A 13,741-nucleotide genomic window follows, 5' to 3' on the forward strand; every position below is an offset into this window, starting at 1 on the left:
CTAATGCCATGTGGATATTACCTTCAAGTTACCCACAATTGAAGCTCTTGGCAAATCCAGCTCTAGAAATAAGGTATTTGTGCTAAAACGTGAGCATGGATCCTAAAACTCCTTAGTGCTGTCTTCCACATTTCTCCTCCTCCATCCTGTTATCTAGACTCATTACTGCTAGATATGTACCTATATTACATACCTATGAACATATTTTATATTCACAGGTTTTTACCATTTACTTAACCCTTACCATGTGTTAGGCACTATTCTGAATTCAAACACACATACACACACTATCCAGTTTTATATGGAGATATATATTTCCTTGCATTTTACCTTTACCTACGTTCCTAGGCCAAGTGAGTGCTCAGCACTGTGAGGAAGCCCTGTGGCTATGAAGCATCCTCAGATATAGTGTTGTTGGAGGTGATGGAAGGATTAGGAACAGAAATGAAAGAGAATTCATGCTGTGATGCTCATCAGGTAAGCAGAGCAAAGCTCCCCAAGAAGCAGTGGGGAGTGAGGGTTAAAAGCATGTGCTTTCAAGTTGAAGAGAGCCAGGTTCAAATCCTAGCCCAACACCGGTCATTGGAATGATTGTTGACCAGAACCTTAACCCCTCTGAGCTTCAGAATTCTCAGCTTTTAAATGGGAACTGCAGTCTCTGTTGTAGACTGGGTTGGGATGATTAAATACAGTAACCATTGTAGGACAGCTACGATTATCATTATACCATGCTTATTTCATACCACGTCAGGAGGTCACTACTACCCTGCACCTATGATTCTCTTCCACTTCTCCCATAGCACCCTGAGGAGTATAACATAGTTCTTCTAGATCCCATGGCAAATTCCCAGCTTTCCTTTAGGGAGCCAAACTTACCCTTCCTGCAAAATTATTTGTCAGAGTCTAGAATGTGATGATACTTGAGAGAGAGGAGATGGGAAGGTGGGAATCTCCTGGTGTTTCAACCCCATTCACACTGTGTTTGTTACCAGGGAACACTGTTTTCCTATCCCCACTGTCTCTCTTTCCGTATTCTTCCACTAAATGGTCTGTTAGGTGAGGTGCAGCTCTGTGGGGCAGAACCAAACAGATTTTCAGCAGGCAAGGGGATTGAGGCGCCATCTGCACTCCTTTTTCTAGGCCCAAATAGTCTCCTTGATGTGGGTAGAGAGGGTCCCACAGCATCTATGCCCATGGCATTGAAAGAGACTCCTGGCAGGGGCACAAAGACCCTCATGGAGAGGGAGGCCTTGCCAGGGTGTGCCCTGCTGCCAACCTCCATGCATGCTCTTTCAAGGCTTCCTAATTCAATGTCTCCTGAGTGGCTGTGTGACATCTGACTGGAAAATTCAAAATAAGCTTCTCCGTGGTTCATCTACACAACCATATGTAGCTACCAGGGACCAACGCAAGCCAGTTCTCTTGGCCGGGTGGGTGTACATTAGGCGCCAGGGAGCATGTGCAAAGACAACAGTTATGCTGGCTGCAAGGACCCCGTGTGCCTTCTGTTCCCACAATATGGGAAGCTCCAGGGTTCCAGGCGGGAGAGCAAGGCTATGTGTCAAAAGAGAGAGAGTAACATCAGAAGCCCCATTCCTTCCTTTTCCACAACGGTGGGTTGTAACCCAAGTTCTGCTGTTCTCTGAATTGCAATAACAGAGAATCTCAAGAATAACCATACCCACAAATAAAATAAGTCCTTCAGAAGCATCCTCAAGGCCATAAATAAACTTTAGGCTTATTCTACATGGAGATATAAAAAATACAGAAAAAGGCTGAGAACAAACACCTCCAAAGCAAACAAACAGACAAACAAAAAATCCAGTAGGGAATGCAAGATTGTAAGAGAAGGAACAAAACTGAGCCTTAACATGCGGCAACATTGCTCTTAATTATAATAAAACATGCTAGTCTTATATTTGTTTCATTAGTTCTTTTAAGAATGAAAAATAAAAACAACCAGGTAAATACAACTGAGGATCATTCTGCCTAAGAACTGGCCTCAATGCTTCAAAAAACTCTCAAATATCATAAAAGAAAAAAGAACCATCTTTAAGGAAATACTATAAAAACTAAATAAATATGAGAACCAAATTAAATTAATATTTAATTCTATATTTGTACTTGATTTTTTTCAAAAAACTATAAACCATATTATTGAGGCACTGGCAGTATATGAATATAGAATGAATAATAGATCATATTCTTATTTAAACAATGTTGAATTTTCTTGTGTGGTATTTATAATGTGACTTTCTAGTTGAACGACCTGGTTCTTAGGGGAAACACATTGAAATATTTAAAGATATGATGTCATGAGGACAACAACAAACTTGCAAACTCTCAGATGATTCTGAAAAATGATAATGATGATGATAATGATGATGATGGTGATAAGCACCTCTCCCATATTTACATAGAGTTAAGCAAATGTGTCAAACACAAAGATAGGTGGACGTTCATTGCATTTGTCTTCTAACTTTTCTTAAAATGTTTAAAATGTTTCCAAATAAAATGGGAGGGAGAGGAAAGGGTAAGTGTTATAGATTAAAACATATTAAACAGATATATCAAACAAATGTAATTGCTTGGGCCATATTGGAATCCTGGTTGGAAGTAAACAACTATAAAAAGGATGTTTTTAAGACAATCTGAAAATTTAGCACGGATTAGGTATTAAATCATAATAAGGAACTGTTGATTCTGTTGTTGGAATAATGATATATTGTGGTTATAGAAAAAGCTTTTTGTCAGTTAGAGACATACTGAAATATGTACAAGTAAAACAATATATCTTTTGGGATTTGCTATTACATAAGCCAGAAAGGAAAAGAAAAATTAAAATAAAAATGAATGATATGGAGCAAAAATGATGGAGTGTTGATAATGGTTGAACCCACTTAGTGTATATATGGGGCTTCTTACACTATGAGCATCTTAACGTTTTGTCTGAAAATCTACATCACAAAATGTTGCTTAACAATGAAAAATATATGCAGAAGGGTGCTAGGGAAAAAATGATTCTTTCTGAAGAGTGGGAACAAATAATTTTAAAATTAATCATTCTTCATCATTTATAAATCGCAGCCTTTGTTTTAATTTTAGGAGTTTAAGATTTAGTGCACATGCACGCACACACACACACACACACACACATTTTAAAAACAATACTCCAAGCCATGATTGCCCAGGTTCCAACCCCAGAGGTGACCCCGTGACAAGCAGTCACTTCCCATTTGCCAGCTGATTACTTATCAGGTCATCAACAGCCTTCCGAGTTCAACATATTTTTAAAATTTAGTACCACTCTCTCCCTCTTCCCCAGTCCTTTCTTCTCACTCACCACCAATAATAAACAAATATCACTCCCAAAGGGTTCCGCACAGATATTTTTACTCCTATCTTGTTACCAAAGAATTGCAGCATGGCGATGAATTATGGACACGTTCACAGTGAGTCTGGGTTGGGCTGAGACCGGGACCTTGGACCTTAGACCTCTGCTCTAGCCGTGCGTGAACATGTCCTCTCTTGACCATCCAGAATGTAGGCAGCTCTAGTCTCTATAGTAACCAATCTGCCTAAAATAGGAATTAGGTGGGGAACAAAACATTTAAAGCCAATTGGGTCCATTCATACCCAAACAATGTCAATTTAAGGGCTGTTACCCAAATTGTTGGCTTTTTGAATGGTCTCCCACCATGTGCTCAGCTAAAGGAAAGGGGGGAGGGTAGCTGTACCAAACACTCCATCCCATACAGAATCTCGCATGCTTTTATTTCTCTTTCCCTCTTCAAACATTTCTTTATGTCCCAGAGTCATAAGCCCTTAAAACAAACTTTTGGTGAAGGCAGTTTTATGACCACAAGACTGAGACAAAAGTGGAAGTCTAAGAATCCCGATGGTCAAAGAGAACTTCCCAAGAGGAAATGGGACTGGGTCCAAATCTCACGCAGAAACCTGGCAACTTCATGCATTATTTTCTGGTTATAAGGTGGGGCTTTGAACAATTCTCTTGTAATCAACTTCCCTGTGGGTCTTTAGGAAGTGGAATAGCGTTTGGAACCAGAGCTACCGAGGTACAGCACTGGGAAGTGAAATCGTCCAGCCCCTTTTCAATGTGTACCTTCCTCCCAAGGTCACACGAGGACCCCATAAGGATGCACTTAAGGTATATTGACAGAGAACACAAACATGAAAATCATTTCACTGTCATTACTATCACTACTTCTACGTGTTAGACATAACTTTTCGGTTCCTCTCAAGAAAATATCCTCTTCTTCTTCAACCCTTAGTTTGGAAATTTTTGACTTCCAAAATATGGCTAGGCATGGGGGGAGCTATCACTGCACCTGCCAAGTAGTCCTGTTATTTTTTTAATTTTCCCAAGTAGATGGGAAAAGACAAGCAGTGACATTCATTTACTTTAGCTACCTTTTTTCTTCTTTCTTCTATTCAAGAAACATTTACTTAATAGGAACTCGGGGCTAGACCTGGAGTCTAGTTACTCACCAGGGTTTCAGTGTCTTCAAGCCTTTCATAGGGAAGTGCAAGGAACATGTAATCAGCTGAAGGACAGCACCGCAAGCCTTACCAGAGTTAGCTAATCAAAATTAGGATGCTCAGCTCTATTTGAAATTGAGACAAGTGATTGTTTAGTATGAGTAAATTCCAAATATTGCATGAGAGCTGTGTATAAGAAAAACTGTTCATTTTCATCTGAAATCCAAAGGTCATTGGGCATCCTGTATTGTATCTGAGCCCCCCACCTCTCACAACGTGATAGCCACATCCGTGAGTATGCACGGAAAGCGCTGCAGGAACACAAAGGACAGAACAGAGAGCAGGCAAGACAAAGGAGACCTCCGCGTAGGAGCTAAGGGTGCCAGGTAACGAAAGCAGCAATGAACGAACCTTCCAGTGACCTGAAGAAGAAGCCAGGTCAGAATGTCTGGGAATTTGTAAAGAGCTTATAAATATTGGAGCATAGGGTGCCACATGGCTAAGTGGCTTAAGATCAGCCAAGGTGGTTGGATGTCACTCCTGGGCCATGGGGAGCCCTCAGAAGATTTTACACAGGGAGTTGACAGGCTCAGACTTGTTTTGAGGAAGGGAATGAATTATTGGAAGAGAATTCTTGTTTCTCAAGAAGGGAATGAATTATTGGAAGAGAAGCCTAAGATGAGCTGTTAGAAAGCTGTTACAGTAACTCAGAAGAAGTTCCTGATAAAGACTGAAACTAAACCAGTGGCTCTGGAGATAAGAGGAGAAACAAAATAGGAGAGAGGTTTGCTCAGTTAGACCCGTCAGAACTGTCGGTGGGCAAGGTATTTGACCATGACAAGCATGACTCTGAGAGGTAGCTTGAGAGACTGGGAGAATAATGATGCTGTCTGTGGCCATGAACAATACAACATGGGATGTTCAAATTACCTTCAATCTAGAATCTAACAGCAGCTAAACATTCAAAGTATCTTAATTATAAATCTACTCTTCAGGGATAGTTAATTAGCAACTGGTAACTCCAATGAGAAATTAATAACCTCTAGAAGTGGTTACTTAGCACTTCAAATAGTTTGTCTAAATCTGTCCTGGAGGATTTGTGAGTTGGCGCTAGGGAGGGGTAGTGACTTAGTAGTATGGCAAGCCCCACAGCCCTTGCCTAAAGAATCTGACAAGCCCACTGACCATCTCATCACCATCCTCAGGTCTCAGTCCCTTGGTTCCTGGATCCTCAAAGTGGGGCAGAAAGTTGGCACATTCTGTCCTCAAAATATCTTTGCATTTGTTGCTTATGAACAAATATTAATCATAGGTCTGCCAAAATTTGATCTAACCTTCACTTTCATTTCAACATGCTCTGTAGTAGTGAGGTCGTTAAAAATGGTACATGGAGCCTTATCTCCACAGCTGGAGGCTCCTGAACTATTCATGAATGTCAAAAGAAAATTAACCATTGGCCAGATGATCAAGTTAACTTATGTCCTTTTAAAACAGAGGCCACTGGAAATCCACTGGTGATAGATCAAAGTGTTTCCTTTAAAATGCATGGAACTCAGCTTGCGCCCTTGCCCTGTGGGTTTCAGACACAGCCAAAACATGTTGTTTGCTTCGCAATTCTTGTGGGGAGTCCCCTTCGAACCCTCCAGGAGCCAGATTTAATCAATGACGCGTAGCTGAAGAAAGACGAACACACATAAGGACTTTCTGAAAAGTCTGGAACAACTTAAAAAATAAAGTAAAATAAACCCAAGCATCCCATCGCAACTGTTGGCTCCAAACAGAAAACTTTACTGTAAACCTTCCAGCCGTTCAAACTCCACTGTTATTTTTGAAAAGACATTCCAATAACAGATGCCCCTTCAATTGGTGCATGGTTTGATAGAAAGCAGCAGACACAATTTAAAAAAAAAAAAAAATAGCACTCTCGAGACATGTCAAAACAAATTAGCTGTGATGCTGAAATTATTTCCTGTTGGATTTAATGAAGTTAAAAAGATAAGTAAATATGAAAAACAGCATTAGGAAGAAGGGACCAAATTCCTCCCAAACATGGAGCTTTCTCACATATTGATAAAGAACGTGGAATTTCATTTGTCTATTTTTAAGTATCACGACATCCTCATTCCATGTCCATTTTTCTAAATTCCCTTCGAAGACTGCATTTAAGGTGAACTATTTCTGCTCTGTGTTGGAAACTGCTTAGAAGTCTGTGATTCCAGCATGGTGGTACACTTCATGCTGTTTCCAGGTTAAAGGTAGTACTTATAACAAACTGTTAAATGATAATCGAGGGGAAAGTGGAACTCATTTAAGTAACATCTGAATAGTATGTTTACCTTTCATTTAACCAAGTTTTCTCAGTCTCAATTAGCATAAGTAACTAAGAGTTGGCAGCAAGTTAGAGATGTGGTCCTTCCCCCCTGTAACTTGCAACCTAAAAATAAACCACTTCAAAGACAGTTTTACTACCATTCCCAATCATCCCCCCTTAGCTTATGTATAAAATGCCTTAAAGATTTAGGAAGACACACAGAACTTGAAGTCAGACTGGTTTCTAGTCCCCACGCTTATTACTATTACCTAATCATTTCATCTCTCTAGTCCTTAGTTTCCCATATGGAAAGATAAGGCGTGGAATCTTTGTTGATATATATCATTTATTGAGCATTTAATAAGTGCTAGGCTCTCTACAGAGACGTTATACACATCATCTAACCGATGCTGACAGTGACCTGGGAAAGCATTATCTTTGTTTTATAGATGTCAAGTTTAGGAACAGAGAATTAAATAACTTTCCAAAGGTCACTCCATAAGCAAGCACTAAGCCAACATTCAAACCCAGATCCGGTCAAGTCCAAACATCACAACCTGGTCTTAATCACGCTGCTTCCCACTAAGAGATGCCTCCTCTGAGGTCCCTTCTAGATCAAGTTTTCCAAGCTCCCATGATTGTTTTGGAGTAACTGATATTTGCCAGGATGAAGAAATACCATTAGTGAGAAGCTGTCTGATCAGCCAATGGACAGAAATACAGAACAAAGAGTAGCGGGAAGAAAACTGCATTCTGGTTTTGTACATAATGAATTTGACACGCTGGCAGAACTATCTGATGGGCACTTGGAAATTTAGACTAGAACAAGGCACACAAGTCAAAGCTGAAGATAAAGAACTAAATCCCTGGCAAGAAAGTAATGGTTAAAACTATGCATCTGAAAGAGCACGCCACAGGAGAAGGTGTGGAAGGAGATAAGTGAGAGAGTTGAGGGCAGATCCTTCCGGTCAACTGCACATCGGTGCAGGAGTCAGAGGACATGTCGGGGTGCTTTAGTCAGCTTTTTGACTGCTGTGACTACAAGATCTGGACAGAACAATTTTAGGGAAGAGAAGTTTATTTGAGGGCTCACGATTTCAGAGGTCTTAGTCCATAGAAGGCTGGTTCCATTCCTCCAGGCTCAAGGCGAAGCAGACTATCCTGGTGGAAGAGTGTGACAGAGGGAAGCAGCTCACATGGTGATCAGAAAGCAGAGAGAAGGAGAGTTCCACTGGCCAGATACAAATATATACCCCAAAGCCACACCCAAGCCCCACCTCCTCTGGCCATACCCGAACTGCCTTCAGTTAGCACTCAGTTAATCCCATCAGGTGATAAATTCACTGATTGTGTTAAGGTTCTCATAACCCAATCATTTCATCTCTGAAACGTCTTGCATTGTCTCACACATGAGCTTTTAGGGGACATCTCACATCCAAACCATAATAGGGGGTGAGCAGGAGAATGTCAAGAAGGTACTTCTTTTCTTTTTGTTTTATCATATTTTTTAATTTTCAATGGGCCTTTATTTTATTTATTTATTTATTTATATGTGGTACTAAGGATTGAATCCAGGGCCTCACACATGCCAGGCAAGCACTCTACTAAGCCACAACCCCAGGCCTAGAGGGAGGTACTTCTGAAGCAAAGTGATGAAGAGATCTGAAGAGGGAGTGGCCCTCAATGCCAGCATCTCCTTTCTGAAGAAGAGATCAAGAAGAGACAAGAGGCCACAGGAATGGACCATTGGGAGTCACTGGCAAGCCTCAGTGGGCAGGTGCAGTACGCTAGGAAGCAGAACCTTAGCACAGTGAGAAGCGGGATTGGGAAATGTAATCTGAAGGCAGTGTGTGTGTCAAGGAATCTGGTGTCATTGGACATGAAAAATAGAGGGTCTGAAGGGAAAAGAAGTCAAGAAAAGGCTATTTTTTGGATGGGATAGATTGGGCATGTTTTTAGGCTGCAAGGAAGGGGCCACAAGGAGGAGGGAATAATTGAGAGGATAAAGTCCTGTAGTTCATTGAGGAGGCCAACGTTCAGGGTGCAAATGGAGGGTTAGTCTTGAAGTGCAACCCCCCATAAACATCAGCCTTCAATCATCTTGAATCATCCCTCCTCAAGTTGGCCTCCTGAGGCCCATGACCCACAAGACTTTGTTTCTGGTCTCCATCAAGAACAATAACATGCACTGGTTTTCAGAATTGGAAGTAACTTTAAATATCAAAATTCCCAATTTTGCAGTTAAAAGTGGGGCCCAGAGTGCTAAACTTACCTGGAGTCACAAGACTAGTCAATGAGAGAGCCACTTTTACAAGTCTGAATACATTAACTCAGAGACCAGAAATTTTTCCTTCATATCACAGTACTTCCATATGTGCAAAAACTCTCTTCTCAAATAACTAAGGAATAATTAGTAGTTATTAATAATTAATAATAATACCTTTGTGAGGTATATAGAAGAAAAGCTGGTTGTCATGCATATGTGTGATTAATATTGCTTAACAACCTCACTGAAACGAGCTTGTGTTTTGCTTCACTATTCCTGCCTAAGGCGGGTAAGAAGTTTTTTCAATGCAAAATACAATCAGTGCAAAAATAATTATATTAAATCAATGCCAGACAAGCTAATTCAATGCAAGACCAACTGGATAATTAGCCCTGCAATCCCTGGATTTCCTTAACTCCAGGGAGTCTAATAACCTTTGGTCACCCACCCACATGCACGGCGACCCTCTGGGTTTCCTCGTCACCTGGAGCTTCCTCCCATGTAACTTTGACCTCCCCCATCCTACAGCCTTATCCCACCATGTCCACCCTTCCACCTCATGGAGACCACGAATCCCTGATCCCCAGTCCTTTCCTAATCATTGCCCTGCTCCTGTTCTGACCTTCACAGTTGAACACAAGTTCCCTTCTCTCAAATTCTTGTTTCCTTACCTCACAGTCCTTCCGTTATACCTGCCCAGCACCACTGTAACCTGCCTTCTCTGCTCTTAACTCTGGCCACTAAGACCCCCACATCACCATGGTGTCCAGTGTAGTCTGCCCACCAGTCTTTTGATTTGTCCAGTATGAACTTTACTCTTTCCCAGCACCAGCTCAGTCTTCACAGGCCCTCAGGGCTTCTGGCCTCCCAATGCACCAAGAAAAATCAAGTTAGTCAGGAAGGATCTGCTTCGACTTCCTGCCTCCTTCAATATAAATATATTCAATCCTCACTTATCTTTCTTTTCCTTTTCCCTCGTTTGTAAGGTTGAAATCTCCCTGTTCTTGTTTAGAATGAACCTTTGTGCTAAAGTGCACTTCTTTCCACGTCTCTCTGCTACACTCTGAGCCTCTCCCTCCCTCTGGGCTGCTTCCCCTGGCTGGTGATTATCAGAGAGCTTTTAGGCCAGAAACACCCACCCCTTGACCATATGCTTCTCAGCTTCTGTCAATTCCCTTTCCTCTCCTTTTTACCCAAACCACCCAAAGCCATAGCCTACATTCATCACTTCTTCTCAGGGCCCTTCCCTCCACTGACACCAATATGGATTCAGCCATCCTTTTTGGATCATGAATTATCTCCACCTGCCAACCTGACACACGCTTCGCCCTTCTTATTTTACCAACCCCTCTGCTTTATCCACATTGATGATAACTGGTTCCTCCTCAAAACTCCTCTGAGTCCTGTGGTCGATGCTTCATGATTCTTTTCCTAACTTCAATTTATTTATCTATTTAAAACTGACACACATTTATTGACGCCCGATATGTACCAGGAATTTCAGGTATGTGGAGGCGAGGCTAGCAGACTCGATTCCTTTCCCTCCAGAGTGTACTGCCCAACTGGAGCAGCAACAGTGAACAGGTAAGAATATGAACACGTGACTGATTCTTAATTTTCAGGCAGCCTTGTCCTCTAGAGTCACTGCAAATGTTGACTTAACGAATAGGAGACCACTGTCTCTAGGGGAAGACAGGGACAGGTTCCAGGGGGTCTCGGATCACAACATTGTCATCGGCCAATCAACACATAACATTGTTCTATATGTTTCTGTTTAAAGACAACTCATTTATACGTGTCTTAAAAGTGATTGATTATATGCAGTTTTTCTTTATTTAAAAAAAAAAAAAAAAAGCTGAGAATAGTTCAATATTTTCCTGATCCTGGGTGACAGGATTCCTCCCAGATCAGAGTCTCCCTGTTCAGTGAAATAATTTCCTGAGTTGCTTTCTCATCTTGCCCCAGTATCCAGGTCTCTCTCTCTCTCTCTCTCTCTCTCTCTCTCTCTCTCTCTCTCTCTCCAATCCTCCCCAAACACACACACGTACACTTAGCATCTTTCAACTCAGGTCACATTATCAGAATTTGTGTCTCATGATCATCCTACAAACCATCTTGACCCATTTATTTTTGCTTCTTCAACTATAATGTATGGAAAGCTACGATTACATTTCAACCTGACACATCAGATTTTCCTGAGAACGAAGATGGAATTGTGTTAGCCAGGGTGGATGCAACGATGACTGCAGAGTCAGCAAGGAGCAAAGTGTAGAGATGAGCGTGGGCTGCAGGCAGGCAGACCCAGGGTACCGTGTGCTGCCACTTGCCAGTGACACCTCAGCTTGGGCACTCGGCTTCTCTGAGCTTTGATTTGTTCATCCATAAAATGGAAGCAGCATCTCAGAAGAGAATTAAATACCTATTGCATGTAAATTCCTTGACACACAGACAGGGCAGAGTTAGTGTAATTTTTGCCCCTCTAGACTTACTCAGTTTTCAGGACGATGGCCTCGTCCACTTGCCCAGGGCCACTTGCTGGGCCTACTGGAGTATGAACTGGCATTAACAGCATCTTACGGCACTCCAGGAGGGGGGGATTCCCAAGACAGACAGTGAGAGACTTGGAGGAGAGGCAAGGATCTTGGGAAGGGAAGAAGGAAGGGAGGTGAGTGACGGGCATCAGCTCTGTGGAGAGGGGAGAGGAAACAATGGCAGGACGCTGTGATGGGGAAGGAAGGGCAGGAGGAAAAGAAGGCAGAAGAGCTAGGAGGCTGGCAGTCCAAGCAGAGCGAGCAAATGGACCAGAGAGGACGCCATCCCCTGCTCCCGAAGGAGTCAAGTGTGCCCTCAGCCAGACACAGCTCACAGGGGCTGAGGCTGCAGGGGAAGCCCAGGTAGCCCAGGTCTGAGGCCGAGAAGAAGGAGCTGCTGTCCAGCTGCTAATGGAGAGGTGGGCAAGAGAACGCCTGGGGACGTGGGGAGGCGCACTGGGGCCCGGCCATCGTGTGTGTCTAAATTTCAACTCATTTGAATATCAGCACTTGAATTTAGGTAAAAACAGAACTGCCTCCTGCAGCAGACCCCTGTCCCTGAGGTCGGCCCTCTGCAGGACTCCCAGCCTGGGAAGCGGGGACCCCTCGTTCCGCATAAGGTGACACTCCATGACAGAGAGGGCCCGACAGTCCTCCACCTAGCTCCCCTCTTCTTTAGGTTTATGAAGGGAGAAACGGGGTCCTCATGTCAGATCTTCCAAGGGAAAACCCGCCTCCTCTCCCCTTCCTCCACACTCCAGGACAGCAGAATCTGACCCTCAGAATTACATTCCTGCCTCTCACTCTATTTTATTTCTATTAATTCCCCACCCTCCCTTCCCCATTTTACCAAATTCTTCTTCTGGATGAGTCAGGGATTAAAAATGCTTGGCATCCTTGCTGAATAAATAGCATCTGTCCACAGCAATACTGGTCAGTGGCAAACCGCCGTTGCTCTGTGACAAGAAGGCCTGAGCACCCAGCATGCAAGTCTGCCCAGGACCCTGGTCCCACTGGTCAAGCTCCTGTGACTGCAGGCCTTGCTGGTGACCTGTTCCAGCTAGCTAGGCTGACTGGACAGGAGGGAAGGGGTGAAGGAGGGAAGCAGAGCGGGAGGGAGGGAAACAATCTCCTATTTGATCCTACCTGTGCTGTCCATGGTGGTCACTCCCATTGCACAGAGCCAGAGAAGCTCAGTCCCTCGCCAACCTTGCAGATGCTAAGACAAGCTACAACCTGACGGTCCTACGCTGAGTGGGAGCCCATCAGTCCTCGCACCACGGCAAGCCCTGGAAGTGAGCAGACAATTGACTGAAGCCGACTGTCATTCTGTCTGCCCCAGGTGGAACACAAGCTGCGGCTTCCATTTCTCTTCCTTCTCAGTCAGGTGTCAGGCTGCCCCAGAGGGAAAGCTGTTGGTTTTAGGGCAGCTGTGGGAGAGGCATTTCCCCTGCAGCACAGCGTCCTGAAACTCCCCTGCAAATCCCACGGGGGCATGGCAGCCGTGCAGGAATTGCTCACCTCCCTTAGCAGGCCTGGCCCATCGCCAGAGCTCACACTGGTGCAGGAAGCCTGCCATGCAGGCTTTTTGCATTTCTCTCACTGCTTCAGACATGGCTTTGAATGTTTTCTTTTTTAATTCAGGGTCTCGCGGGTCATTCATTCCCAAAGATTCCATTTTTGTGTTCCAAGTCAACATTTTTACAGACAGTGGTCAAGGCTCAGAGAAGCACGGAGACTGTCTCGAGGTCACACAGCCAGTGAGTCACAAAACTAGGAACTGACAAAGATTCAGTTGTCATTCACCAGATATTCACTGAGTGCTTAGTATCTGCTAGGCACTGTCCTGGGGGACTGAATGCCCAACGTTGTTACTAGAAACAGACTGCACCGCTCTTGCTTCAGCTCCCCTACGCCTTTCTTCTGGATGCTTTCCATTCCCAGACCCAGAGTCTAACCCCGAGACCTCCAAGGCCACTCACCACAGCATTCCTGAAGACTCAGAGAGGTGCTTTTGTGTGCAGGCTTTTCCTCCAAGACCCTGGAATGCATGTTCACAGGACTTGCTGATTTATAGCCATGTTGTCTTTCAAAGAATTCTCTGGCCTGCATTGAGTCAACAAATATGAGAAA

At 43.4% G+C, this 13,741-nt stretch overlaps 1 long non-coding RNA gene across 1 annotated transcript in view; it reads right to left on the bottom strand.

Moving 5' to 3' along the window:
* The window catches only part of LOC306664432, a 34,144-nt gene extending 21,122 nt beyond the window's left edge, over positions 1–13,022 (bottom strand). Inside the window, exons 1-2 of the long non-coding RNA XR_013764708.1 lie at positions 12,755–13,022; positions 9,084–9,210 (exon numbers count right to left, since the gene is read on the bottom strand). This is a non-coding gene — a long non-coding RNA (uncharacterized lncRNA). The remainder of the gene's footprint in view (positions 1–9,083; positions 9,211–12,754) is intronic.
* Positions 13,023–13,741: the final 719 nt, after the last annotated feature.

This window comes from Sciurus vulgaris, assembly GCF_902686455.1.
Source record: "Sciurus vulgaris genome assembly, chromosome: 6".
Taxonomy (NCBI): Eukaryota; Metazoa; Chordata; class Mammalia; order Rodentia; family Sciuridae; genus Sciurus; species Sciurus vulgaris.